This window comes from Protopterus annectens, chromosome 6.part0 (genome assembly GCF_019279795.1).
Source record: "Protopterus annectens isolate FY-2018-M chromosome 6.part0, PAN1.0, whole genome shotgun sequence".
Classification (NCBI taxonomy): Eukaryota; Metazoa; Chordata; order Ceratodontiformes; family Protopteridae; genus Protopterus; species Protopterus annectens.
The window spans coordinates 88,584,157-88,611,398 of NC_056737.1; the positions used below are offsets into that span (position 1 = coordinate 88,584,157).

Genomic DNA, 27,242 nt, shown 5'->3' on the forward strand with positions numbered 1-27,242 from the left:
CCATTGCCTTTTCGGCTCTGAAAACTTACCCGGCACTGACTACCCTCTCAGCACTGACCATTCAGTTATCGGCACAGATTTTTTTCTGTTCCAGCCTTAGCACCGACAACCACTTCGGTACTGACCTTATCGTTAGTGCAGACCATGACTTCGGCACCGACGATTTCCTCAGTGCAGACACCTGTAGTTCAGTCCTTTACAGCCCCGTTGTTTTCAGTGCAGACTTCTGAGGTGGGCACCAAGCTTGCTCCATCTTTGGATAGACCTGACTCCCCTTCAGCCGTGTCCGCGAAATCCACTAGAAGCCCCTCTGAACATGACGTGTTGCATCTTGTGGATAAAGTGGTTTTGGCCAGAGGTATCCCACCCCCCAGGACCTATCCTTCCTCGGGAGATGATCACCATTTACCAAAATCCTTCATTGCCTTTGAAGCCCCTTGATATAGCACAGTCTTCCCCCTCTACGATTCCCTTTACGGGCCTCACTAAGGAGCCGCAGTTGCCTTTGTGGCAGGAGAGTTTTGCTACGACCCAGAATGTCAACTGTGGTGTACATAATTTGGTGTTTCACAGCCATCCAGGGACACTGAGTCGGCAGGCTGAGCCACTTAAGAGAGGGGTTACCCCTGCCCTGGACACTAACCCCTCTTCAGGTGGACTGGCCTTCCAGCTAATGGAGAAGGCTCTGGCATCGGTTGGCGATCCTGTGCTATCACTCTCCCCACCCTCCTCTGGACCACAATGTACACAAGTTGCTCCTAGCAGAGACCGGGCACAAGGGCCTCAGGATATACTCCCACAAGAGACCCCTTTTGCACTGTCTTCCCCAGCTTCTCCCTCTGAGGACGTTCATCAAAAGAGCTCGTGCAAGAGGAAGCATATGGACTCCAAAGAGGTGTCCCTTACTGAAGACACAGACTTTGATGATGGGGAAGGGTCCCCTCACTCACCCTCTGAGGTATCTTTTGGTGATATTCTTGAAATTCTTAAACAGAGAGGTGACTGGTAGCCCTCGAACCCGACCTCTGAAGAGTCTGTGTTCCTGCAGGCCTTTCGTGCCCGGCCCCCTACCTCCTGGGTTATTTCACCTGCCGACGAACTGGTCCGGCTCGTCGTGCAGCATGCATGGAAGGCTCCTGACAATGTTGAGGCCATTTCCCAGAGGCCAGATAAAATGTTGTCCCCTCCTGCTACTGATCCCCATTGGTCCAAAGGTCTTCCTGTAGATGCTTTGGTGTTGGCGGCCGCAAATAAAAAGGACCTGGTGGAAGAAGAAAGCCAGACTGTCCATCTGCCCAACAAAGAGTCCCGGGCTGTGGACAGAATAGGGAAGCATACTTTTGCATCAGCGACCTTTGCAATCAGGTCCTTGAACTATATGGCACATTTTACCAGGCTTCAAAGAGATTTAATTTCTGTGCTCTCTGAAACTTTGACTGGAGCTGTGTCTGATGAGGTCTGTGACAAAGTGGCCTCTCAGCGAGCCACCATTGAATTGATATCTAACTCCTCTATGCACTTGATATCTCACGCATCAGAAGGAGCAGCTAGATCGGCAAGTTCAGGCATTGTGCTGAGACGACATGCCTGGATGTGCTTGTGTAATTTCGCGGAACCCTTCAAGGCTTCCTTTCCTCAATGCTCCCGTCGAAGCCTCTTCATTGTTTGGACCCAAGGTTAAAAGCGCACTGGCCAGATGTGAACAGGACGGTAAGACCTTTTCTGCCGTGGGTGTCCGTTATTCTTCCCCTCAATGGGCTTTCTCCAGAAATAAGAAGAGTGTAAAGGTATGGCACAAAAAATCTCGGGGTCCTTTCCATGACACACAGGCTGCTTTCTCCCCTAGAGGCAGAGGGGGAAACTCTCAAGGAAGATGCCCTTTTCAGGGCAGAGGGGTCTGTGTAACCAAGGTTCCAGGGACTCTTTCCCTGGCCAGTCCTACCAGTGCTCCTGAAGAGCAGCCCAACTGCTTTCCTCTGGAAGTGGTTGGGGGTCGTTTCTCTTTGTACCCTTCTGCCTGGTAACCATCACCACCAATCCTTGGGTACAAAGGATAATAACCAGAGGTTATCATATTCCCTTCGACCTTTGTCCCGCTCCCCTAACAAACTTACCCAACATTCCACCCAGTCAAAGGGAAGAAGCAGCATTAGAGATTTCAAAGCTGCTAAGAAAAAGAATCATCCAAATAGAACTTCCAGGCCAGATAGGATCCAGATTCTACTCGAGACTTTTGGATCTCAGTATATTGAACAAGTTTGTAAAAGTACAAAAATTCCGGATGGTCACAATACAGTCTATCCTTCCGCTGTTGGAAAAAGACGATTGGATATGCTCGATAGATCTTCAAATGTGTACTACAACATAAAAGTGGACAGACCATCATGAAGATTCCTCCGCTTCTGTGCGGGAGCCAGTCACTACCAGTTCAGAGTACTGCCCTTCGGACTCTCTGCATCCCCCAGAGTGTTCACAAAGTGCATGGCAGTCATCACAGTTCAATTGCGACTACAAGGATTCCAGGTGTTTCCATACCTAGACGACTGGCTCATCTCTGCCCCCACCAGACATCTATTGGAAGAAGCTCTGGCATACTCACTTCTCTCTGCAGAAAGGCTAGGCATAACCATAAACTGGCAAAAATCCAATCTCACCCCATCTCAGTCCACAGAATTCATAAAGGTCATCTTGAATACAACGAATTGCAGAGCATAGAATTCTAAGGATAAAGCAACAACTGATCCCAATCCTTTCAAGGGAGAAATCCACAGCTCACTCTGTTCTACAGTTGTTGGGTTCCATGGCAGCCTCTATCACCATTGTCCCCCTGGCCAGGTTTCAAATGAGGCTTCTGCCATCTTATTTCTTTTTGTAATAAAAGGATGTTCTTCATCTCACATTGCTGCAGTCCTTACACTTGGGTAGTCCGCTGTCCTCGGTCGGCCCGAATATCAAAGTATAAGGCTGACGTCGGTCAAGGCGCATTTGACTGACATCAGAACGTCAGGGTACAAATGCGCATGACCGACATCATATCCTCAGTCTTTTTTGCCGCATGGTCCGATGCAGAAGCAGCATTGCAAGTGCCGGTTGGAGTTCTGAAATTTTTCGATTTCGGAGTTTCAGACCGAGTCAAAGTTGGCTAAGTACCCCGTTGGGGAATATTTTAGTTTTTTCTTGCCTCAGTGGTTTACCGGATGTCAGAAAAAGTGAATAATTGTATTTCTTGTGGGAAACAGATACCGCATAGAGACTATCATACTTTGTGTATTCCTTGTTTAGGGCCTGAGCACGATGTTGTTGGGTGACGCTCTTGTGCTAGATTCAATAAGCGCACTATAAAGAGAAGGTTGGATTGTGCCAGGTTGGTCTTCGGGAAGCGGTGCAATTATAAAATGCCGTTGGATGCTCCGACGCCCGCTTCTTCGAAGAAGCGCAAGGACAAAGCAGTTAAGCCTAGGCTAGAAGAACCGTCCGTACCGGACGCTGGTTCTTTAGAGGTGTCGGTGGAGCCGGTGGTTCCACCGGAGGTTTCTTTGGGATCCCAGGGAGAGACTTTGTTATTGCAGGATGTGGCCTCTCAGGAGGCAGGTCAGGCTGATGGGGCTTCTCAGGTTACTATACTCCCCTCCCTTCCTAGGGTGGTTAGGCCCTCTCCTTCTGTTTCCAAGGCTTCTCCCAGAGGCAGGCCAGGTTTAGCTTCAGTTGGTGTCACCCCTAGTTCTTCAGGAACTGTGCCCAAGAAGCATATGCTTAAAATGGCAGAAGATTTGATTACTTTGATTAGGGGTTCTTTGCCCCCTCCTGATAAGAGACCTAGGGTGGAGCCTGAGCTAGGGAGTTTTGAGCAGGCTTCGGATGTTTCAGAGTCTTCGGCTGAAGACTTGCAGGAGTATTCCCCTTATTCTGATTCTGATGTGGATGATTCTACTCCTTCTGCTTCTCCTCCTGAGGATTTTTCTTTTTCAGAAACTCTTCATTCCATGAGGGAGCATTTTAAGTGGGAAGGTCAGGACTTCTCTGATTCCAGGAAAAGGCTTAGGGAATTTTTGTTTTTACCCCAGCATAGGCCTTTGGCTATACCTCCTGTTTTGGATGTGGTGGAAGATGGTTTTACAGAGGCTTCTCTTAATCCTGATTCTTTGCCTCCTGCTCCTGTTAAACCGGATAGGTATTACAGGGTGCCTGAAGCTCATAAGTATCTTTTTAAAAAGAGTCCTGGGCAGACCCAGAAACTGTTAGTCAGGGGCCTAAAGGTGTTAAGGCTTCTGTTGTCAAGAATCCGGTTCCTACAGATAAAGAGGCCAGGGCCTTGGATAGATGGGGAAAGAAAGTTTATACTTCTTCCACTCTAGCTATGAGGGCTTTGAATTGTCAGTTTCACATGTTGAAATACCAAAACTATCTCCTTACACAATTGAAGTCTAAGGTTGATGCTCTGGCGGAAGGTATTGATTGTAAAGAGTTACAAGATTTAGTACATGTTTCTGAACAGGTGAGTAAGCATTCTTTGCAATGTGGTTTTGATGCTGTACAGGCCTCGTCTAGGGTGGCTGCCACTGGGTCAGTTCTTCGCAGGCATGCCTGGCTGAGGGATCAGAATTTATCTGACCATGTTAAAACAAGGATTTTAGATGCTCCTTTACAATCTGATGTGTTGTTTGGTTCTCCTGTTGAGGCAGTTTTAAAGAAAATGGAAGACAAGGCTAAGTCTATGCAGACTGTTAAAGATTTTTTGCAGGTTCAGCCTCCAAAGTTTAGTAGAAATTGGCCTACTAAGGGATGGACGTATCCTTCTTATGATTCCCAGTCTAGGGGTCGATCTAGACGTGGTAGGGGCAGAGCTCAGGGCTCTTTCAGGCCTAGAACAGGGAGTTCTCCTGCACAGTCTTCGGGTGAGGGCAGGGGTCAGTCCTTTCGTAAACAGACCCAATGACCTACCTTTTCAGCTGCCAGAGCCTTCTCGTCTGGCAGCACCTTTGGGAGGAAGGTTGGCACTTTTCAAAGAAAATTGGAGTTTATTTACCCAAGACAGATGGGTATTGGATATCATACACCACGGTTACAGGTTTTATTTCCATACCTTGCCTCCTTTCAAAGGCATGCCAGACGTTCCTCCTCAACAAAGAATAGAGGCTCACAAGCAAATTTCTCTGTTACTCCAAATAGGGGCCATACAGCCGGTCCCTATGCCAGAAGTGGGCCTAGGATTTTATTCTCGCCTGTTCCTAGTACCAAAGAAAGGGAGCACGTGGAGACCAATTTTGGACTTATCTATCCTCAACACTTATCTGGACATTCCCAAGTTCAAAATGTTGACGTTACAGCAGCTTTTACCTCTGCTGGGCAAAGATCATTGGATGGTAACTTTGGATCTCAAGGAGGCTTATCTTCATGTTCCTATCAGACTAAGTTTCAGGAAGTATCTGCGTTTTCGAGCTGGGACTTCTCATTATCAGTTCTCTGCATTGCCCTTTGGCTTATCTACTGCGCCCAGAGTGTTCACGAAAGTTCTGGCTCCAGTGATAGCCTTCCTCAGGTTAAAAGGAATACAGATCTATCCTTATTTGGACGATTGCCTGATTCTGGCTCAAGGAAGGGACGAGCTTCTTCATCATTTGGATTATGTGATAGCAGTGCTAAGATGCCTGGGGTATTCTGTGAACGAAATAAAGTCCAGTCTAGTACCCTCTCAGGACATGTGCTTTCTGGGTGTGAGACTGAATACAGCATCCCAGATGGCCTTTTTGACCCCGGACAAACAAAATAATCTTTCCCTTTACTTTCATCAGTTGTCTCATCAGTCCAGGCTGACTGCAAGGACAGTCCTTCAAGCCTTGGGGTTCATGGCATCTTGTATTCTGGTGCTTCCCAATGCCAAACTGCATATGAGGAAGCTACAATGGTATCTCAAAAATGTATGGACACAGCACTGCCAGGATTTGGACACTGTCATTCAAATAATACCTTGCATTCAAAAGGAATTGTTGTGGTGGGCTCAGGAATGTCACCTAAACAAGGGACTTTCTGTGACCCGGCCAGAGGCGAGTCAGATTCTAATGACAGATGCCTCAGACAAAGCTTGGGGAGCTCATCTGAATGGAAAGTGGATACAAGACAAGTGGCCTGCCAGACTACAACATCTACATATCAACTTGAAAGAGATGTTAGCAGTCCAGTTTGCATTAATAGCTTTCAAGGATTTACTTCTTCCAGGGCAGGTGTTGATTCTAACAGACAACACAACTGTCATGTGGTACATCAACAAGCAAGGCGGAACACATTCTTATCCTCTATGCAGGCAAGCAATGATTTTGTGGGAGACTGCTCTCAGTTTACAGCTAAATCTTCAGGCAAGGTTTCTGCCGAGCACAGAACTCCTTAGCAGATGTGTTGAGCAGACAAATTATGGATCCCCACGAGTGGAAATTGGATCCTCATGTATTTCAGAAATTGACAGTGTCATGGGGAACTCCAGACATAGATCTGTTCGCTTCTCCACTAAACCACCAGCTGCCAAAGTTTTGCACAAAAGGTTTCATCCCACAGCTTGGAAAGTGGATGCTCTTTCTTTCAATTGGAGCAATCTTCATGTGTATGCCTTTCCGCCTCTGCCTCTCCTCCCAAAGGTACTACTAAAGGCCAGACAAGACAAGCCAAGGATGATTTTGATAGCTCCAGATTGGCCTCGACAGCATTGGTACCCATTACTGAGAAGCCTGGTATGGAAGCCTCCATGGCCTTTGCCTTCGATTCCACACCTGTTGTCTCAGGAGGACAGTCATTTGCTCAATGTCAAGCTTCACTCTCTGCACCTAACAGCCTGGCATATTCTGTTTTGAACCATAGTGGGCCTCCACTTCCACAGCAAGTTTTGAATGTTATTTTGGAAGCTAGAAGGCCTAGTACAAGGAAAGTGTACGCAGATAAATGGAAGAGATTTTTAATTTGGAGTGCAGCAAAGGATTTTGATGTTTCTGAGCCTAATTTAAGTGTGGCTCTTCAATATCTTACTGAGTTACTGGACAAAGGTTTGTCCTTCTCTTCTATTAAGGTTCATGCTGCAGCAATTTCGGCTCACTATGATTGTGACCCACCATTGTTTTCTCATCCTTTATTCAAGCAATTTCTTAGAGGGGCAAAGAATATAAGACCCCACGAAGAGCTCCTACTCCTGCTTGGGATCTCAATTTTGTGTTGGAGAAACTCACTCTACAACCTTTTGAGCCTGCAGCTACTGCTGAATTAAAGTTTTATCATGGAAGACTGCTTTTTGTTGGCTATTACCTCTGCAAGAAGGGTTTCTGAGTTGCAGGCCCTTATGGCGGTTGAGCCTTTCTTAATTTTCCATAAGGATAGGGTATCTTTACGCACTAATCCTTCCTTTATGCCTAAAGTGGTTTCTAGTGTGGCTTTAAACCAAACTATTCATTTGCCTACTTTTTATGCAAATCCCCAAAATAAAGGGGAAAAGATTTTGCACACTTTAGATGTACACAGGCAGTTGCGATATTATTTGGACAGAACTAAAGGGTTCAGGCAGTCTCAGCAGTTATTTGTTTCTTTTGCTTTGAGTTCTCAGGGCAAGCCTGTGTCAAAACAAACTATTTCTAAGTGGATTGGGTTTTGCATTGCTTTCTGTTATTCCCATCATGGCAAGGAGATTCCAGCTGGGATTAGGCCTCATTCCACTAGGGCTACTGCCACTTGACAGCTTTTTGAGGGGTGGCAACTAAGGATATTTTGGAGGCAGCTACTTGGAGTTCAGTGCATACTTTCTCTAGGCATTATCACCTACCACTTTACTCTAAATCCAGGGCTGGTTTTGCCACTGCTGTTTTGCAGGGCATTTTGGCAGCTCCTGCTTCCTTATAGTTTGCCCATCCTCCCTTACCTCTGCTTTGGGATTCTACCCAAGTGTAAGGACTGCAGCAATGTGAGATGAAGAACATAGTACAGTTTTGTACCTACCATAAATGTAGATGTTCGAAGATCCACATTGCTGCAGTCCAATTTACCCTCCCTCCTTCCCTCTGTAGTTAGAGGCGGTTGTGTGGGTTGGGTTGTCAATATGATGTATATTGTATATATTGTACATATTTTTAGTGCTAGGATGGTTGGTTGTTTGTTTGCTGTCTTTTGGTTTGACCTTTATTTTTAGGGTCTTCTGACATCTGGGGCAAGAAAAGACTGAGGATATGACGTCGGTCATGCGCATTTGTACCCTGACGTTCTGATGTCAGTCAAATGCGCCTTGACCGACGTCAGCCTTATACTTTGATATTCGGGCCGACCGAGGACAGCGGACTACCCAAGTGTAAGGACTGCAGCAATGTGGATCTTCGAACATCTACATTTATGGTAGGTACAAAACTGTACTTTTTTCCCATCTCCTCCCCTATTATTCCTATATATCAAATCAAGTATACCAAATTTGAAATCAGGAATGGGGTTACAGACCAATAATAGGGGAGGAGATGGGAAAAACCTTTTATTGCAAAAAGAAATAAGATGGCAGTTGAGACTCAGGTCTAATTTTGGACCGGGTCTGAACGAATACATCAATATTAAGGCTGTATTGGTAGGGAGAGCTGAGGCCGTTTGAGGCCATCTACACCAATTTGGTAGTGTCATTTTACATTTCATATTTAGATATTAATCCATCTCAAGAGTTCTTACCGTTCCTTTCCCTTTCTGGTTGGATGATGGTTTAGGTTTTTTGACCTACATTTTTTACCTACATTTTATAATTTTGACTCATTTACAATTCTGACTCATTCAATATTTTGTACTTACTTGTCAAAAGCACATTGTTCAGAAAGGACTAATTATATTTCATATTATTATGTTCACATACATATTTATATTTATTATTTTTTATACAAGTCTTTTGGAACATCTTACTTTTTACACTATCAATTTATTATATTTCTGCACTTCATTACAATGTCTATCAACACTGCATTTTACATTTCATTTTTTAGGTTGAGAGGTTGTTATTAACACCAAAGTGTATATTTATTCCTTATTCCTTGTTTTGGTAAAGTTGCACTATTGTATTGTTTTTTAAAATAACATGGGTTGATTGTAACAATGATGGTTGATATAACTTTAAAATTTTAGTCTATCAAGTTTAATTGAAATAATTGAATGATTGCTTTTGTGATTTTAATATAAATACTTGATGCACCAGTGGTTTTATTTGTCTGATGAAGTCTGCCTTGAGCAGACGAAAGCGCTCACTTGTAATTTTTATCGAATATTAAAGGAATTTTATGCTTTCCAGCAGTACAGAGGACTATTTTTGTTTTACATGGTATTGTTTTTTTACTTGTGGTGTAGTCTTGATTACTTCGCCGACTATGCCCTCGAGCATGTCAGATCCTAGCTCTCGGGGCAGAGAGCCAAGCGTCGGATCTGTGGGGGGAACTGTGTCTTCAGCGCCATTTAGGTCGGAGCACACTTCCCTCTCGGATCCGACCGCTTCGGCTCCGATGCCGATCCCTGCATCAGAGCCAAGGGGGCTGCTCTTGGAACCAGAGGAGAGCGGTTTGCCCTCGGCGTTTGATGTAGTGGAGAGGGTGCTGTCGAGGACTTCCAGATCCCCGGGCCGGGCTGCTGATCTATCCGTCACCCCTGCGCATTTGAGCCTGTCCTCCATCATCTGGCCACAGGGACAGCCGGCATCAGCGCTCCAGTTGGTTCCCTTAGAGGAACAAGACCCCGTGGGTGAGCCCTCCTCGGATAGCCCCACCGAGGAGGTTCCTCACAAACAGAAGTGCAAAAGGAGGCACCTGGACTCCCCTGAGTCCCTCATGGAGGACACAGACTTGGAGGAAGGGGAAGGTTCCCCACGGTCACCCCCTGAGGATGTCTCCTTTGGAGACATCATGGAGATGTTACGAATCAGAAGAGGGTGGTCTGCCCAAAAACCTTCCTCGGACGAGTCTGTGTTCCTGGAGGCATTTGATGCAGGCCCGTCTACTTCTTGGGTGGTCCCCCCCCCCCCGGCTGATCCCCTGTTGGACTTAATTACCACCAGGGCTTGTAAGGAGCCGGACACTGTGGAGCCAAGTCCCAGAAGGCCAGATAAGATATTTAGTCCCCCTTCTGATAGGCTGGCATGGTCTAAAGGTTCTCCAGTGGATGCCATGGTGGTGGCGACTGCCACCAAGAAGGAACTAGCGCAGGAGAGTTCCTTGGTCCACCCTCCAGATAAGGAATCTCAGATGTTGGACCGCATTGGAAAGCGGATGCTTGCTTCAGCTACCTTCTCTGTAAGGGCGATGAACTATATGGCACACATCATCAGACTCCAACAAGACTTGATTAAGGAATACGCTGGAGGCCCCCGGAGTCCATGGCGGCTGAGGACAAGCGCACCTTTTCGGCTTGCATGGCCACTCTGAAATCTATTACTAACACATCTATGCAGCTACTCTCCTATGCCATGGAGGGAGTGGCTAGAGCCAGCAGAGCAGGCATCTCTCTGCGGCGCCATGCTTGTCTCCGCCTTTGCAATTTGGCGGAACCCTTCAAGGCGTCCTTTGCGAACGTGCCCTTTGACGGTTCTACGCTCTTTGGCAAGACCTTCCGTGGCAAGACACTGTCTGCTGTCGGGATCCGCTTCTCTAACTCCCAATGGTCTGTCTCGAGGAACCAGAGGGGACAAAAGATGATGTGGTTCCAGAAATCACAGCAGTCCCATCCCGCTTCGGACCCCTCGTCCTTCAGAGGCAGAGGAGGACAAGGTGGACGCCGGCCCAGAGGCAGAGGGGGGAGGGGCCGAGGAATCTCGGGTCTTGAGAACCTTTCTTGGAGAGGCCCGCGCAACAGCCCTGAGGGCTTACCCGACTGTCCCTCTCTGGAGGTAGTCGGGGGGCATCTGTCGGAGCACCTCCAAACTTGGGAGTCCATTACTACGTATCGGTGGGTGTTCCGAATTATATCCAGAGGTTATTCCATTCCCTTTCTGAGTCTCCCCGATGTCCCACCCAATCAAAGGGAGGCGGCAGCTTCAGAAATTTTGACGCTGTTAGAAAAAAGAGCCATCCAGCACATCCTCCCAGGCCAGTCCGGATTGGGAAATTACTCCAGGTTCTTTTTAGTGCCAAAAAAGACGGAAGACCTGAGGCCTATCCTAGACCCCTCATCTCTAAACCTGTTCATCCCCAAAGAAAAATTCCGGATGGTCACTCTGCAATCTATTCTCCCCTTCCTACGGGAGAACGTCTGGATGTGCTCCATAGACCTCAAGGATGCATACTCCCACATTCTAATGGACAGACGAACCAGGAAGTTCCTCTGCTTTCGTCTGGGAGCCAGTCACCATCAGTTCAGGGCTCTTCCGTTCAGCCTCACCTTAGCCCCCAGGGTGTTCACCAAGGTCATGGCAGTGGTCGCAGCCCACCTGAGACTTCAGGGCTTTCGGGTCTTTCCGTACGTGGATGACTGGCTCCTCACCACCTCCACCAGGCATCAGCTCTGCTCTGCCAGGGATTATACCCTGACTCTTAACTCAGTGTCTGGCTATTACTGTAAACCTTCAAAAATCGTTCCTTCATCCTGTGCAGGTTCTGGAATTTATAGGGGCCAAGATAGATACACGCCACTCCAAGGCCTTTCTAACAACAGACAGGTTGCGCAGTTTGTCTCTTCATGTTTTGGCAATTCTCCAATCCCCAGCCCCATCTGCGGAATTAGTCCTGAGAGCTTTGGGCTTCATGGCGGCAGCCATCGGTCTGTCGCCCTTTGCGCGACTGCGCATGAGAATTCTTCAGTGGACTCTTCAGGTCCAGTGGTCACTTTAACTGCACCCTTGAACACCCCGATTCCCTTGAGCAGGGTTTGCAAGGACTCCCTTCTCTGGTGGCTGTACTCTCAGGAGCTGCGAGAGGGGAGACCATTTGTCATGCCTCAGCCACAAGCCACGTTGACCACGGACGCTTCTCGCCTCGGGTGGGGGACACACGCTATGGGCAGAACTGTCCAAGGCACATGGACTCCCTCAGAGACCATTCTGCATATCAATGTTCTGGAGATGAGGGAGGTGCTTCTGGCGTTGCAAGCCCTACAAAACCTTCCTCCGGGAACTATTGCAATTCAGACAGACAACATGGCTGTAGTCTGGTTCATCAACAAACAGGGAGGAACCAGATCTTATCCCCTTTACCGAGAGGCTATGAGAGTTTGGGAATGGGCACTCTCCACCAACCGCTTTCTGGTAGCAATGCAGATTCCGGGCCAGACCAACATCCTTGCGGACAAGCTAAGTCGCTTGATCCTCACACCATACGAGTGGTCTCTAAACCCGTTAGTAGTGAAACAAATCTTCCTCAAATGGGGTCTACCTTGCTGCAATCTTTTTGCTTCTCCATCAAACACAAAGTGCAGCGAATTTTTCGCTCTAATTCCCCCAGTAGGGGAGAGCCCCAGAGACGCTCTCGTTCATGCTTGGCCCCCCGGTCTCCTTTATGCTTATCCCCCGCTTCCGCTCATGACGAAGTTCTTGCAGAAAGCCCATCGGTTGGGGAGCAAGATAATCCTCATAGCCCCATTCTGGCCTCGCCAGATCTGGTTCCCTTACCTGCGGTCTCACAGTGTAGTTCCTCCTTGGATCTTAGATCCCATTCCACATCTAATTCTCATCCTGCTGGATTACAACCCCTAAACCTGGGTGAACTCAAGCTCACGGCTTGGTTGATCCAGTTCCGCTGATAGCAAGGATTCCCAATATCTCGTCACCAGTGAAAGCTATTCTGGTAGCAGCACACAAACCTTCTACCAGAAAAATCTACAGTAGTAAATGGAAATGTTTTTTCATCTGGGCCAAAGACAGGGGCTTAGACCCCTTTACTGTCCCTATTCCAACGATTCTTGATTTTCTGTCCCATATCTTTCATCAGGGAGCCAGTGCATCTGCGGTTAAAGTACATTTGGCAGCCATCTCTCATTTTCATGTTGGGGATTATGTAGGATCACTGGCTTCCACCAGGATTTGCAAAACTTTTTTAAAAGGCACCTTTCTGTTAAAACTGCCAGTTAAGTCTGCGGTCCCACCATGGGACTTAACATTGGTCCTACAGGCTTTGACGGGCCCTCCTTTCAAACCGGCTGCTTCTGCTCAGTTGAAATTTTTATATTGGAAAACAGCCTTTCTGAGTGCAATAACTTCAGTCAGGAGAGTGTCTGAGCTTCAAGCCCTCTGTATGAAACCCCCTTACCTAATATTTCATAAGGACAGAGTTTCTCTAAGGACTAATCCTTCCTTCCTTCCCAAAGTAGCCTCTGAGTGGAATATTAATCAGTCTATTAATCTGCCAGTGTTTTTCCCCAATTTCCAGAACAAAGGGGAATACACATTACACAAATTGGATGTACATAGACAACTGTGTTTTTATTTGCACAGGACAGCAACCAACCGCAAATCTGATCAATTGTTTGTGTTCTTTGCCAAGTCTTCTCTAGGTAAACCTATTACCAAAGTTACTTTAGCCAACTGGATTTCACAATGCATCATTCAGGCCTATTTAGCTTCAAACAAACCGGTACCTGTGGGAATCCATGCTCATTCAACCAGATCCATAGCTACCTTTGCAGCGTTCTGGTCTAGAGTCCCGATAGATGACATATGTTCAGCAGCTACTTGGTCCTCCTCTCATACATTCATTTCCCATTATAAATTGAATATGATATCCAGAAGTAGGGCTTCCTTTGGCTTCGCAGTGCTCCGGAATATTCTTCCTTGAGGGCCGCCCAAGGTTCTAGGTAGCTGGGGACGCTGTCCCACAGGTTGCAGACCAAATGAAGTTAACTACTACAGATAAAGAAGTTATGTACTCACCATAACGTTCCATCTGAGTAGGTAACTTTATTTGTCTGCAACCGACCCCCCCCTCCCTCCATTCCCCCCTAACCAGTTTCGTGCTTCTTAACCATGGGATAGGATTGCTCATGCTGTTAGGCAGTAGGTTTACTGGCCTTTTTCGAGGGTCTTGTGGAGTCTTTATAGGCAAACTCGATCTGAGGATGGGGGATGTGTAGCAGGGGATTATGGGTAGGGGGATGAGCTAGGAGCTCGGATCTTTTAGCTAGGTAAAGCTACCAGCTCGGATCCGAGGACGGTTGTAGACAAATGAAGTTACCTACTCAGATGGAACGTTATGGTGAGTACATAACTTCTTTTTTTAACAGTTCTCAGCCAAATAACATGCAGGTGTTAGTGAACCTTAGGTTTGAATTTCTTCACCTCCATACGGAACAAGTCTCACACTGCTGGTTACATTGAGTGGTTCATTGGTTCTTACTTTTGCAAATGTATCTGCTGATATAACATTGCACTTTGATCCATTATCTACTTTGAACTCTGTGGATTTCCCATTGATCCAAACTGTGCAAAACACTTCACTCCTATAGCAATAACCCATGCCTGGGTGTGGGTAATGCTGGATTTACCCACGGTTGGCGTGGTTTGGTCAGGGAAGCCCGAGGACCAAACAAAGCCAACCGGTAAATACACCATTACCCACACCCAGAAGTGGTTATTGCTATTATATTATGACATTATTTAAGAAAATAAACTATTACTTTTCTTAAATAATGGCATAGTATAATGCCTGTTTACTGCCCTTCCGCAGATCTCTGGCATCCGCGGCAGTTCTGATGTACTGCGCGCCTGCAGTACATCAGAGTTGTGCAAAAACGGAGAAAGCAAGATCTCTGTTGCTTTTTTACTGTTTCGCTATGTTAAATGGGTTTAACATAGCGAGACAGTTTAAAATAAGCAACGGAGATGTCCGTTGCTTATTTTAAAACTGTCTCGCTATGTTAAACCCATTTAACATAGTGAAACAGTAAAAAGCAACGGAGGTCTTGCTTTCTCCGTTGCTTTAAAACCTGTCTCGCTATGTTAAATGGGTTTAGCATAGCGAGACAGCTTTAAAATAAGCAACGGAGATCTCCGTTGCTTATTTTAAAGCTGTCTCGCTATGTTAAACCCATTTAACATAGCGAGACAGTGTTTTAAAATTAGAGTTATACTAATGGAAAAAAGTCCGGGCGACCGGACCTTTTTCCATTAGTATAACTCGATTTACAATGTGCACGCTGGCCAAGCAGCGTGCACGTTTTGTGGGGGGGTCATGGTATAATTGCTAATAATTTTACTGTGTCGACTCTTTCTCCCAACACTTATACACATCTGCGTAGAAATCTGATTGTTTTGGTTCTACTTGATCAACCTCAACTTGTTTTCTTGTAGGGACCTTTCTTTACAACTGTGCAAGGCTTTCTTGATTTGCAAAACTTTTGAAAGTGGTTCCATTTTTTACACTTATGGCACTGCTTACTATATGCTAAACATTTCTCTCTTTTAGATTCATGATTTGCCCCACAGTTTCGACAGTTAACAATAAAGGTAGACTTGGGTTTTGCTGAGTCACGCATGTATGACACTGAGATGGCGGTAGAGCTTGCATTTCTCCAGGAACTTTCGGGAATACTTGACACCTTCTTTGGAGTTCCTATGGTTGCTCTTTGCTTAGGCCTGTTTCTGCTTGCCACGTGTTGCATACTGTCTACATTTGCTTTGGAGCTTATTGAAACCATGCTTTTTTCATCTGTAAACATGTTCGTGTGCATTTCTTGTAAGCATGTTCATGTGCCTTTCTGTCACCTCATGAATCTGGCAAAACTCTAGTGCCTTGCTTAATGTCAAATCACTGTCACGAAGCAAAATCTTTCTCACAGCAGCGCTATTAATACCACATACAAGTCTATCCTTTATCAGCTCATCTTTCAAGTCATCAAACTGACACGTTTTGGCCTTGTTCCTCAAGTCATTTATATAAACTGCAAATATTTCCCCTGGCTTCTGAGTCCTTGTGTAAAACAAATGCCTCTCTAATGTAATGTTCATCTGGGGGGTTTCAAATTTCTCTGAACTTACACTTTAAGCACTCTAGGTCTTCTCTGGATTCAGCTTGCACAACAGTATGGCAGTCTGCACCTTTACCTTCATACACTGCTGGTGCATATACAAATGATTGCTCGCTCTCTCTCTCTCTGGCCTCAGGTCCTGCTAGATTCAGCAAAATAAATGCCCGTGTGCATGCATCTCTATCTACATAAGCTGCTTGTATAACAATATCGCACTGCTGTTCAGATATTCTCCGGTTCTCTGCAATATTCTGATCAAACACAAGTGGTTGTGGTTTTCGAAATCCGTCTGCCATATTAACACATACCTGCGAATGGTCTTGCAAATACGTACAAATACACACACACACACACACACATATATATATATATATATATATATATATAATATATATATATATATATATATATATATCTATACAGGCATAAGTAATTGGCATGAACATTCAATTTGGTTAACGCTCTTCTTTACAACTGCACTTTCTTTCTTCGTGCTTATCAGTATTGTGCGAGTAAATAACCACGTAGTGCTTTCAGTTGACTGGACTTTGCAAAATAAACCTCTCTGGCTTCTTGATGCTTTATTATACTTTGTGAAATGCCTTTGGAAATTTCTTAATGCTTCAGTGTGCTTTATGAAATAGCTTTTAGTTTTCTCAGTGCTTTATTGTACTTTGCGGAATAACTTTAGCTTTCTTGATGCTTTACGAAACTCAGCTGAATAGGTTTCCAACTTATTTACTGCTTTATGGAACTTAAGGGGATGCTTTTTCAGACTTTGCAATACTTTATGAACTTCTATAAGTTTCTCGGACTTTGCGATACTTTTATGAATTTCGATAAGTAAAGGCAACAGTGCTACATCAATGGCCATTGGAATTGGTAAAGGCAAAAATGCTAAAATCATTGGCTTTTGGAACTGGTAAAGGCAAAAATGCTGAAGTAGTTGCTTGGAAATTTATCAGTAAAGGCAGGCATGGCACTGTCATGCATTATCACTTATTAAAGTTGTCACTTTAAGAAACATTAGAGAACTTTGCAATGCAACTCATGAGCACTGAAATAAGAAACACCTTTCTTTAATTCAAGAAATTCATTAAGCAACTGCACAATGCGAATAGTCTGATTTTAGTTACTCAAGTTCAATGTCTTTTGAGGTATACGCACTTTGTAAATGACCGGATGCAGTACACTGAAATGTTCCCAAAATGGCTGAACCTTGTCAGGCAGTTCTTTACAGTACAAGAAGCACTCTGTAATGGCGGCACTCTGCAAACAGCCAACCAGCACAAGAACTTTTCTTCAAACAACCATGCTTCAATTGAATTACATGGGATAATTGCACTTTACACACAGCGAAATCTTTGAAATACATGCACAGTAATACGCACACACTGTAAGCATTTTAACACTCTGAGATATTTCAAATGACTTTAGTTACTTTTTTGATATCAAACAAAGTCGTAGTTATGCCCAAACGTATCACTTTGCCCGACATAGCAGTCACCTTAGTTCAAATGTTCTACTGTGTCCCTTTTCTTTGCTTATTTATTATTCTCTGTGCTCGTTTAAATCTTTTTTTTTTGTGCCCAGTGTATTTCTTTGTGCTCGTTTTACTATAAACATACCCAGTTATGCCTTCAACACACTTTTTTGCCTTAAACATGCTTGTTTTGTATTACATATTTGTTTTATCTTTAATATGCTTGTTTTGTACTTTAAACACATTTGTTTTGTCAAACACTTTTATCTTAAACATTTTCTTTAGCTAACAAACTTTTTGAGCTTTCCGCTTACCTGATAATGTGATTTATGCCCTTGTAATGCCTTTTCTTGCCTCTTTGCATCGAATAAATAATTTTCGTTGTTTTTCTTTACCTTTAACTCCTTCTGGTTATGTTCACACTGTTTTCTCTTGGTTTTACCTTTGCTGTTGCATTTACATCTCATGGATCCAAGCGTTTTGTTGTTTTCCATCCCAGTTCTGACATCATGTTGCTTTCGTGTTGTTATACGAATAAATGAGTTTTCATGGGTTCTGTTTAAGCAGCTTTATTCTATACAATCACATTACTGTAAAGCTTATTTGACTATGATTAAGTAACTTGTGTACAAACTGTTGTGATCATACATACACATTGGCTGCTTCTTCAAAATGGCACTAGGGATTGCACGTGTCTAGAATTTATACGTGCATGCACAGCCTCACATGCTTCTTAAAGACATAGCACGCACACTACACTCTGATCTACAGCTGATCTACAGTGTCTATTTGAAAAGATGATTTTCCTACCTTAGCTAGGAAGTTGTTCCATGCTGTTAATCCTGGTGCTCAGAAAGCTTTACCTGAAAAAAGATGTCAGCAGAAACATTCCTGAGGAAGACATGTCAGAGGATTCTGACAGAGATGTGGACAGGGCTTCTTCTTTTCTTGCAAATTTCCATGGCAAAATCTCTGATTCAGAGGAAATTTAGTCCTCACAACCTCCCCTTGGAGGAATTTTCCTTTTCTCAGACTATAGCCAAGATGAATGAGATGCTTTTATGGGAACAAATGGATGTTTCCCCCTAACGTGACGAGATATGCCTCATTCCACATCCATAGTGCTGGGGCATGAGGAGATGATATGATGCATTACAAGTAGATGTACCTCATTCCACTCCCATACCTCCTATAGTGCTGGCCTTGGTGGGTGTATTTAATTTAATGCTGCCTCTGCCAATCCTAATTCTCAACCTTCAGTCACCAAAAAAGGCAGATGGCATTATAGAGCCTCTCAAATTAACAAACATTTGTTTTCTTATATCAAGTCTGACCCTACAGCCTTATCCACAGTTTTGCCACCTAGGAGCAGTCTGTTGATATCCTCCAATCCTTCCTGTGTAGAAAAAGAAAGAAAAGGTATTGGATAGACTTGGTAAGAGAATGTGTTCTTTTTCCATTAATGTTCAGAATTATTAACTGTCAAAGCCATACATGGAATTTGTTTTTGTGCAGACAGTTTGTTTGACATAGAGCTCTAGTATATTTCCCTCGAAGGTAACTACTATCTGAATTCTGTTGTTTCTAATATTTCTCAAGTATCAAAACATGCTTATAAGGAGTGTGTGTGACTTTGCTGTAAAGTATTGAGGAGGATATGCCTGGGTATATATTCAAAACCTTTCTGATGGGGTAAAGTCTTTCATTTTAAGTTAAGCTTTAGAGAAGGAGGTTTTGTTTGCAAATCAGGTCCTCAGTTAATTTTGAGAGAGAGAAATTAATAAAGGGGGTTTCCAAAATTTTTCAACCCCCCCCCCCCCCGAAAAAAAAATCTTCTTATGTCCTGTTTTCCATCTAAGAAACAACAGAAAAATACCTGCTTTCTCAAGCCAAACAGGAAACCAAAAAAGAGATGGCAATAGAGAAACAAGAAGAAACAAGGATATTTTCGAAAAGAAAGGGGCAATCTAGTACTTCAGAATGACTGTACCAGCATTCTTCCCCACCCCCGCCCCTCCTGTCCCTGTCTGTCAGTATCTGTCTTGAGAAACTGGTTCTGTACATTCCTCTTTGGTAACAGAGTGTTCAAACTCTTGGGTGTTCAAGTGGTTCAGGAGGGATACATTTGGCACTGGATACAAATATCTTTTTTCAAGGGAGTTCATCCCCACTCTCCGAAACAGACGTAGATTTTTCCTCTGGTTCTTCAAAACTTACACATCTTAGGAGTTATAGAACTGGTGCCATTAAATCACATGGACAAAGGCTTCTATTACAGAATGTTTCTGGTATCAAAAAAGAGTCTTATTGGAGACCAGTTCTAGAGCTTTCCTTTTTAAATATGTAAGTGAAAGTTCCAAAATTCAAGATGTTGACCCTTTACAATCTGCTACCCATCATTCCACAAGGATGTTTGATGGTAACATTAGATGTTAAGTTGTCTCTCTTGCCTTCATTGTTGCTGGTTGGGTTCAGAGCCGATCTTCGGCTCCGACTCGGCCATTTTCTAAAGCTCGAGAGCTATTTACTGGCTCGAGGCCTCCCTATATTCCACAATGCCTGGCGCTAGATCCCCAGATCTCGTTTGCCGCTATAGCTACAAGGTTGCGCTTTACTGGCTCAGGACGTATTCATCTTTTTGTGATAATTAGTTGTTAAAATTTAGTATATATTTCAAGCTTTTTTGTTTTAATAGTATAGTACTGTTAGATTAGTTGTAGTACCTGTGTTTTCTGCCTTTTAGGAAACTCGTTTTACTTGGAGAGTTTCTCCCTTCCCCCCTATCTCCCTAAAGTAGGCCATTTAAATTAGAGGCTATCCCCTTCCCTTTTATAAACCCTTTTTTCCAGTAGGAAGTAGTGTTTAGCCTTTGTAGTTAAAGATAAATTTCTTTTTATTTTTGCTAGTATTGTTACTCTCTTTAATTTTTTGTGTGAAGGTGTGGGACTAATGTGTGTGTGTGTGTGTTTCTTTACACTAGTCTAATATACTTCCGTTGGTATCCCTTTTTCTTTAGCATGTGAAAGGATGCCAAGGTATCTGGGTTCAAGAAGTGTGACTCGTGCTGTCAGAAAATGTCTCAGACGGTCACACTTCTTGTGTTTATTGTTTGGGTGCCCTACACCTGCAGGACTCTTGCTTGGTATGTCATGCCTTTAGTCCAAGAGTCCTGCAGGAGCGTAGGAAGAAGTTGATTCTCAGGGGGTTACTAAAACCCGAGGGGTCTCCGAAGTCTCAGCCAGCAAAAACCCCTAAGCCCACCAAGCCATCGGCTCCCAGTATGGAGCTGTCACCAGGTGGAGCGTCTGCTTCCATTTCCGTTCCAGCCGGAACCAAAGTATCTAAATCTCACTCTGCTCCAACCTTGGTGTCAGAACCATCAGGGAGCCGTAAGTGATCTAGGTCGCCATCCCTAGAGTTGATTCGCTCGGCTCCAGGGTCACCGTTACTACAATCTGAACGGAGCCATCGGCCCCACTCTTCTCTGTCCTCGAGGCTATCTGATTATGACTTGGAGAGAGTAGTTAGTAGACTCCTCAAATCACAGGCCCTGGCTAAAATGTTAACTAGCCCTCCTCATCAGGCTGTGGTGCCAATGCTTCCCCTTTTGGCTCCGTCGTCTGCTCCAAGTTTCTTCAATGGTTCCGTCCTTGGAGGGATCTGGGTGCTGAGACTCCCTCATCGGCTCCGAGGGGGTGAGTGGCATCGGACCCTTGTCCGACCCCATTCTCCCTCTCGGAGCCTCGGCGCAGGTAAGCTTGGCTCCTACATCGGCCTCAGAGCCATCCCTTTCGGTGCTGGTGATTCCTGTCTCTTCAGAGCGGGGCCCCTCTTCTCTGCCAGACAGGGGCGCCTTCGAGGTCATGAGGAGCGTGCTGATATCTGAGTCTGCACCTCGATCAGCCCCTTCAGCTCCTCCTGCCAGGGTGCCTGCTTCGGTCTCTGCCCCTCCTCTAGACCCCAAGCAAGGGGAACAAATGCTCCAAGTCACCCTACTGGGTGTATCTTCCTCTACCGAGGCCTCCCCTGAGATTTCAGAGGAGCCCCCTCGTAAGAGGAAATGTAAGAGGAAACATGTTGACTCCCCCGAGTCACGTCAGATACTGACTTGGAGGATTCAGAAGGGTCTCTTTCTCAGACATCCTTGAGATCCTTAGGCAGTGGGGGAACTGGACTGCCCTTAACCCTTCTGAGGACGAGTTGGTATTCCTGGATGCATTTGGTTCTCGCCCTTCCACCTGGGTGTCTCCACCTTTCGATCCATTGATGGAAGTAGTGGCTCGGAAGGCGTGGTCAGCCCCGGACACACTGGAACCAACCCCCCACAGGCCCACTAAGTTTATTTACGGCCCCTCAAGATAAACAGTTTTTGACAAAGGGTGTCCCCGTTGATGCCATGGTGGTAGCAGCGGCCACGAAAAAGGAGTTGGCTGACACTTCTGTACCTGTCCATCCCCCCTAATAAAGAGTCTAGGATGATGGACAGATATGGAAGCGGATGTTTTCTTCAGCGACCTTCTCCATGCGGTCACTGAATTACTTGTGCCACTTCACCCGTCTCCAGAGGGATCCCCTCAAGGAGCTAGGAGATACCCTTCAAGATCCATCAGCTGCGGGGGCTCAAGACAAGATTAACTCCCAGCTGGCGACTCTTAATTCTATCGTCAACCCCTCCATGCGGCTCATTTCGTATGCGGCTGATGGGGCGAGTAGGGCCGCAGGCACAGCCATGGCTTTGAGAAGACATGCCTGGATGCGGTTATGCAACTTTGCTGATCCCTTCAAGGCATCTTTCACCAATACCCCTTTTGATGGTTCGACTCTGTTTGGACCTCAAGTGAAAGATACCCTTACCAGGTGTGAGCAGGAAGGCAAGACTCTCTCTGCCATGGGAGTCCGGTTTTCCACTCCCTCTAGACCATATCCTAAAGGTCAGAAGAGTGGAAAGATGTGGTTCCGGAAACCCCAGGGAGCCATGCCTGACACACGTGGCGAGTTTCCCTCCTCAGAGGCAGAGGAGGGAACAACAATAGATGCCGCCCGCAGGGCAGAGGAGGTCCGCAGAATCAGGGCAGCAGAGAATCTTTCTCTGACAAGCCCTTTCAGCACCCCTGAGGGGCTGCCCCGGCTGTCCGCCTTCGGAGGCAGTCGGTGGAAGGTTGTCTCTGTACTCAGAAGCCTGGTGTCTCATCACACGAGACAAATGGGTACGGTCTATCATATCTGGAGGTTACAAAATCCCTTTTGCAGTACAAGAAATTTCAAAACTGCTAAGAAAACAGGCCATCCAACAAGTCCCAGCAGACCAGCAAGGATCCAGAATTTACTCAAAGTTCTTTTTGGTACCAAAAAAGACAGGGGACTGGAAACCCATTTTGGATCTCAGCAGGCTAAACAAGTCTGTTCAAAGAACGAAGTTCCGGATGGTCACGCTTCAGTCCATTCTACCCTTTTTGGGTCAGCACAACTGGATGTGCTCCATAGATCTTCAGGATGCGTACTACCACATCAAAATGGACAGGCGTTCCAGAAGGTTTCTCTGCTTCCGGCTAGGAGCCAGTCATTACCAGTTCAGAGCCCTGCCCTTTGGTCTCACCACAGCCCCCAGGGTGTTCAAATGCATGGCAGTGGTTACCGCTCACCTGAGACAGCAAGGATTCCAGGTGTCTCCATATCTAGTTGACTGGCTCCTTACTGCTACCACCAGACATCAATTGCTGAGAGCCAGGGTCTATACCATCCAAACATGCTCCAACCTAGGTATCTCAATAAATTTCAAAAAGTCTGCATTGTCACCTTGTCAGTCTTTAACCTTTATAGGCACAAGATTAAATATGAAAGATCTGTCCGCAAGACTTCCAATAGACAGAGTGGCAGACATTCGCCGACACGTACAGGTATTATTAGGATGCAGAAAGATTCAGGCCAGATTCGTCCTAAAAACCTTGGGTCTCATGGCAGCAGCGATCATATTAGTTCCCCTGGCTCGTTTTCACATGAGGATTCTCCAGTGGATGCTTTTCACCCACCGTTCCTTTCAACAACTTCCTATGTCTCACAAGATAATCATGCAGTCATACAAAGACCACTTGGCTTGGTGGATGGTCTCCCCATCAGTACCCCAGGGCAGACCATTTGTCCTTCCTCCTCCAGTTGCCACGGTGACCACAGATGTCTCCCTGATCGGGTGGGGGGGCATTTTCAGGGCAGGACTGTCAAGGGCGCCTGGCAACCCCACGAGTACCACTTGCACATAAATGTCTTGGAGATGAGGGCGGTGCTTATAGAGTTGCAAGCTCTTCAGAACTCTCTACCCACTGGGACCATTGCAATTCAGACAAACAATATGTCTGTAGTGAGGTACATCAACAAGCAGGGCGGAACCAAGTCCTATCCCTTATGTCGAGAAGCATTCAGACTATGGCAGTGGGCGATCTCCTCTCAACGGTTTCTGACAGCAACGCACATCCCTGGGAAGTCCAATGTCATAGCGGACAAGCTAAGCAGAGCTATTCTCATGCCTCACAGGTGGTCTCTCAATTGGACAGTAGCGGACAAAACCTTTTTGCAACTCCTCTCAGCAGCAAGTGTGACAGTTTCTTCACTCTCTTCCCTCTTCCCGGACACTCCCCCAGAGATGCTCTAGTTCACGATTGGCCCCAGGGACTTCTGTATGCATTCCCGCCCTTTCCCCTAATTCCCAAACTAATTCAGAAAGCTACCGTGCTGGGTTGCAGGATGATCCTCATTGCCCCCTACTGGCCTTGACAAATCTGGTTCCCGTTCCTGCATCGTCACCTTCTAGAGCAGCCTTGGAATCTGGACCCAGTTCCGGACCTCCTGATCCATCAGTCGGGCAGGCTGCATCAATCTCTTCAGTCTCTCAACCTCACTGCTTGGTTGCTCCACTTCCAACCTTAGCCAGGCTTCCCAGTATTTCCCATTCTGTGTGCGAGATTATCCTTTCTTCGCACAAACCTACAACCAGGAAGACTTATGCTAGTAAGTGGAAACGTTTCTCTTTCTGGGCAGAGGCTAGAAATATAGATCCTTTTACGGCCCCTGTCCATAACGTTCTAGACTTTAGCAGAACCTTTTCAAGCAGGCTCATCTTCTGCCACCATTAGAGTTCAATTAGCGGCAATCTCAGATTTCGATACGGGCCTGTCGGAAACCAGCATCATGTCCCATAAGCTTTGCAAAGCCTTTCTTAAAGGAACAATTTTGCTCAGGCCTCCAGTGAGAGATCCCCCGCCTCCGTGGGACTTGAATTTGATCCTAGCTTCCCAGATACTGCCTCCTTTTGAACCGGCAGCTTCCTGTTCCTTGAAATTGCTTTCTTGGAAAACCCTCTTTTTGGTGGCCATTACTTCAGCGAGGAGAGTTTCTGAACTTCATGCACTATGTGTTTGTCCTCCTTACCTAATTTTCCATATTGATAGGGTTTCACTCAGGACTAATCCTTCGTTCCTTCCTAAGGTCCCCTCCGAAAATAATTTGAATCAATCCATTGATCTACCAGTTTTTTTTCCAAATTATTCCAACAAAGCTGAACACAAATTACACCAGTTGGACGTTCATAGGTAATTACGTTTCTATTTTCATAGGACTGAGCAAATAAGGAAATCATGCCAAATCTTCCTGTCCTATGCGAAGGGTAAGCAGGGTCGACCAGTGTCTAAAGTAACCTTATCCAGGTGGTTGTCCTCTGTTATTACCGTTATTTATCATTTGAGGAATAAAGAACTCCCTGCTAAACCTAAAGGCCACTCTGCTAGGGCTTTAGCTACGTCCGTAGCCTTTCAAGCAAGACTACCAATGGAAGCCATTTGTGCGGCGGCCACATGGGCCACCCCTCATACCTTCATTTCATATTATAAATTGGATGTGGCCTCTAGGAGTAGAGCTGATTTTGGTTCCACTGTGCTCAAGAGTCTGTTCCGATGAGCCACCCAGGACTAAGGTGCTAGGGACGTTGTCCCTACCAGCAAGAATGAAGGTGAGAGAGACAACTTAACATTAAGAAGTTATGCACCTACCATAACGTTCCATGTTAGTTGTCTTCTTCTCGCCTTCTTTCTTGCATCCCACCCTCCATCCCCCTAGCCTAGATAGACCGAGAAGAGTCTTCCTATGAGTCTTGTCACTGGCTGAGTCTTACCCGATTTATGTCCTCTATCTTTTCTTTAGCCCTATAGCTAAGTCTTGCTATTGGGACAGTTGTCTTCTTGTATTGTTATGGTGTTAGGTCTTCCAAATGAGATCTGGGGATTTAGCGCCAGGCAATGTGGGATATAGGGAGGTCTCGAGCCAGTAAATAGCTCTCGAACTTTAGAAAATGGCCGAGTCGGAGCCGAAGATCGGCTCCGAACCCAACCAGCAAGAAAGAAGGTGAGAAGAAGACAACTAACATGGAACGTTATGGTAGGTACATAACTTCTTAATCTGAAAACACCTGCCATCACATTTCCATAGCTAAAGGCTTCAGGGAATTACTCACATTTTCTGTGTCTGGATCCCATCATCATTTGGAATGTGTGGAAAGGTTCACAGCCCCCGTGCTAAAGGACAGTGCTGTCCAAGCTGTTGAAACCTTTACAAAGGCACTCTATGAGCATCTGCAGGAATGCATGGATTGTGCTATCCCAAATAAAACCAAGACTCACTCCTCCAAGAAAAGGAAACCAGTCTGGTGGACCCCTGCCATAAACGAGCTATACAACAGAAGGAGGAAACTAGTACAGAAAAGAGTAAAATCCCAAGAAGGAAAGACATCCCTAATCAGTATCAGCAAGAAATTAAGATCCCTCATTAAATCATCCAAGACTAGTTTCAAAAGAAAAATTGCCAATGACTCCAATGATAACCACAAAGCATTCTTTACTATGTCAAGAACCTAAGTGGAAACTCTCAGATCTGCTCTGAGTTAGTGCAGAATGGCACAAAATACACTGAACCGACTGATATTGCAAACATTCTAGCAGACAGGTTTAGTGCAAACTTCACCCCCCTCTCACCCCCTAAAGGGCCCATAACCATACCAGAAGAATGTAGGGCTCCATCAGTCACTGGCACGCAGGTTAAATCAGCCCTATCCAAAGCCAAAAATACAGCTTCAATGGGTCCGACGGTGTCCCAGGCTGTGTCGTACAAGAGCTCCAAAATGAACTAACCCCTCACCTAAACATACTGTTCAAACTCAGTCTCTCTACAGGCTACGTAACCACAGAGTGGTGCACAGCAACAGTTATCCCGCTCCACAAAGGTGGAGCCACAACGGTCCCCAGGAAGTATCACCCTATAAACCTGACTAGCCTGGTCTGCAAGGCTATGGAACGCATCATCATGGAATTCATTAACAGAGACATTAGGAACCTCCAAACCTTGGACCCTACTCAGTTTGGCTTTGCTAAGGGCAGATCATGCCTCCTAAACCCGGTGGACTTCTTTGAGATGGTTACCAAGGCATTAGACGAGGGAAAGGAGGTCCACACAGCCTACCTAGACCTCGCAAAGGCTTTTGACACCATTCCCCATTTTAGTATTATAGACAAGCTCACCAGCTTGAACATAGCCCCCTACATCATGAGATGGGTTGCCAACTGGCTCATGGATAGAACCCACATGGTGAGAGTTGCAAGCTCTATGTCCGACTCTAAACCGGTTACAAGTGGCATCCCCCAGGGCTCAGTCCTAGGACCCCTCCTGTTTGGTATATACTTCTCAGAGGTACAGGCAAGCATAGGAGGACTATGGCTGACCAAGTTCGCAGACGACTGCAAACTAAGGTCCATAATTGGTTCTCCAGCTGATATAGACACCC

General features: G+C 45.6%; 1 protein-coding gene across 1 annotated transcript in view; it reads left to right on the top strand.

Moving 5' to 3' along the window:
* The window catches only part of IFT43 (intraflagellar transport 43), a 2,700,032-nt gene that overhangs the window by 443,910 nt on the left and 2,228,880 nt on the right, over positions 1–27,242 (top strand). The window lies entirely within an intron of this gene.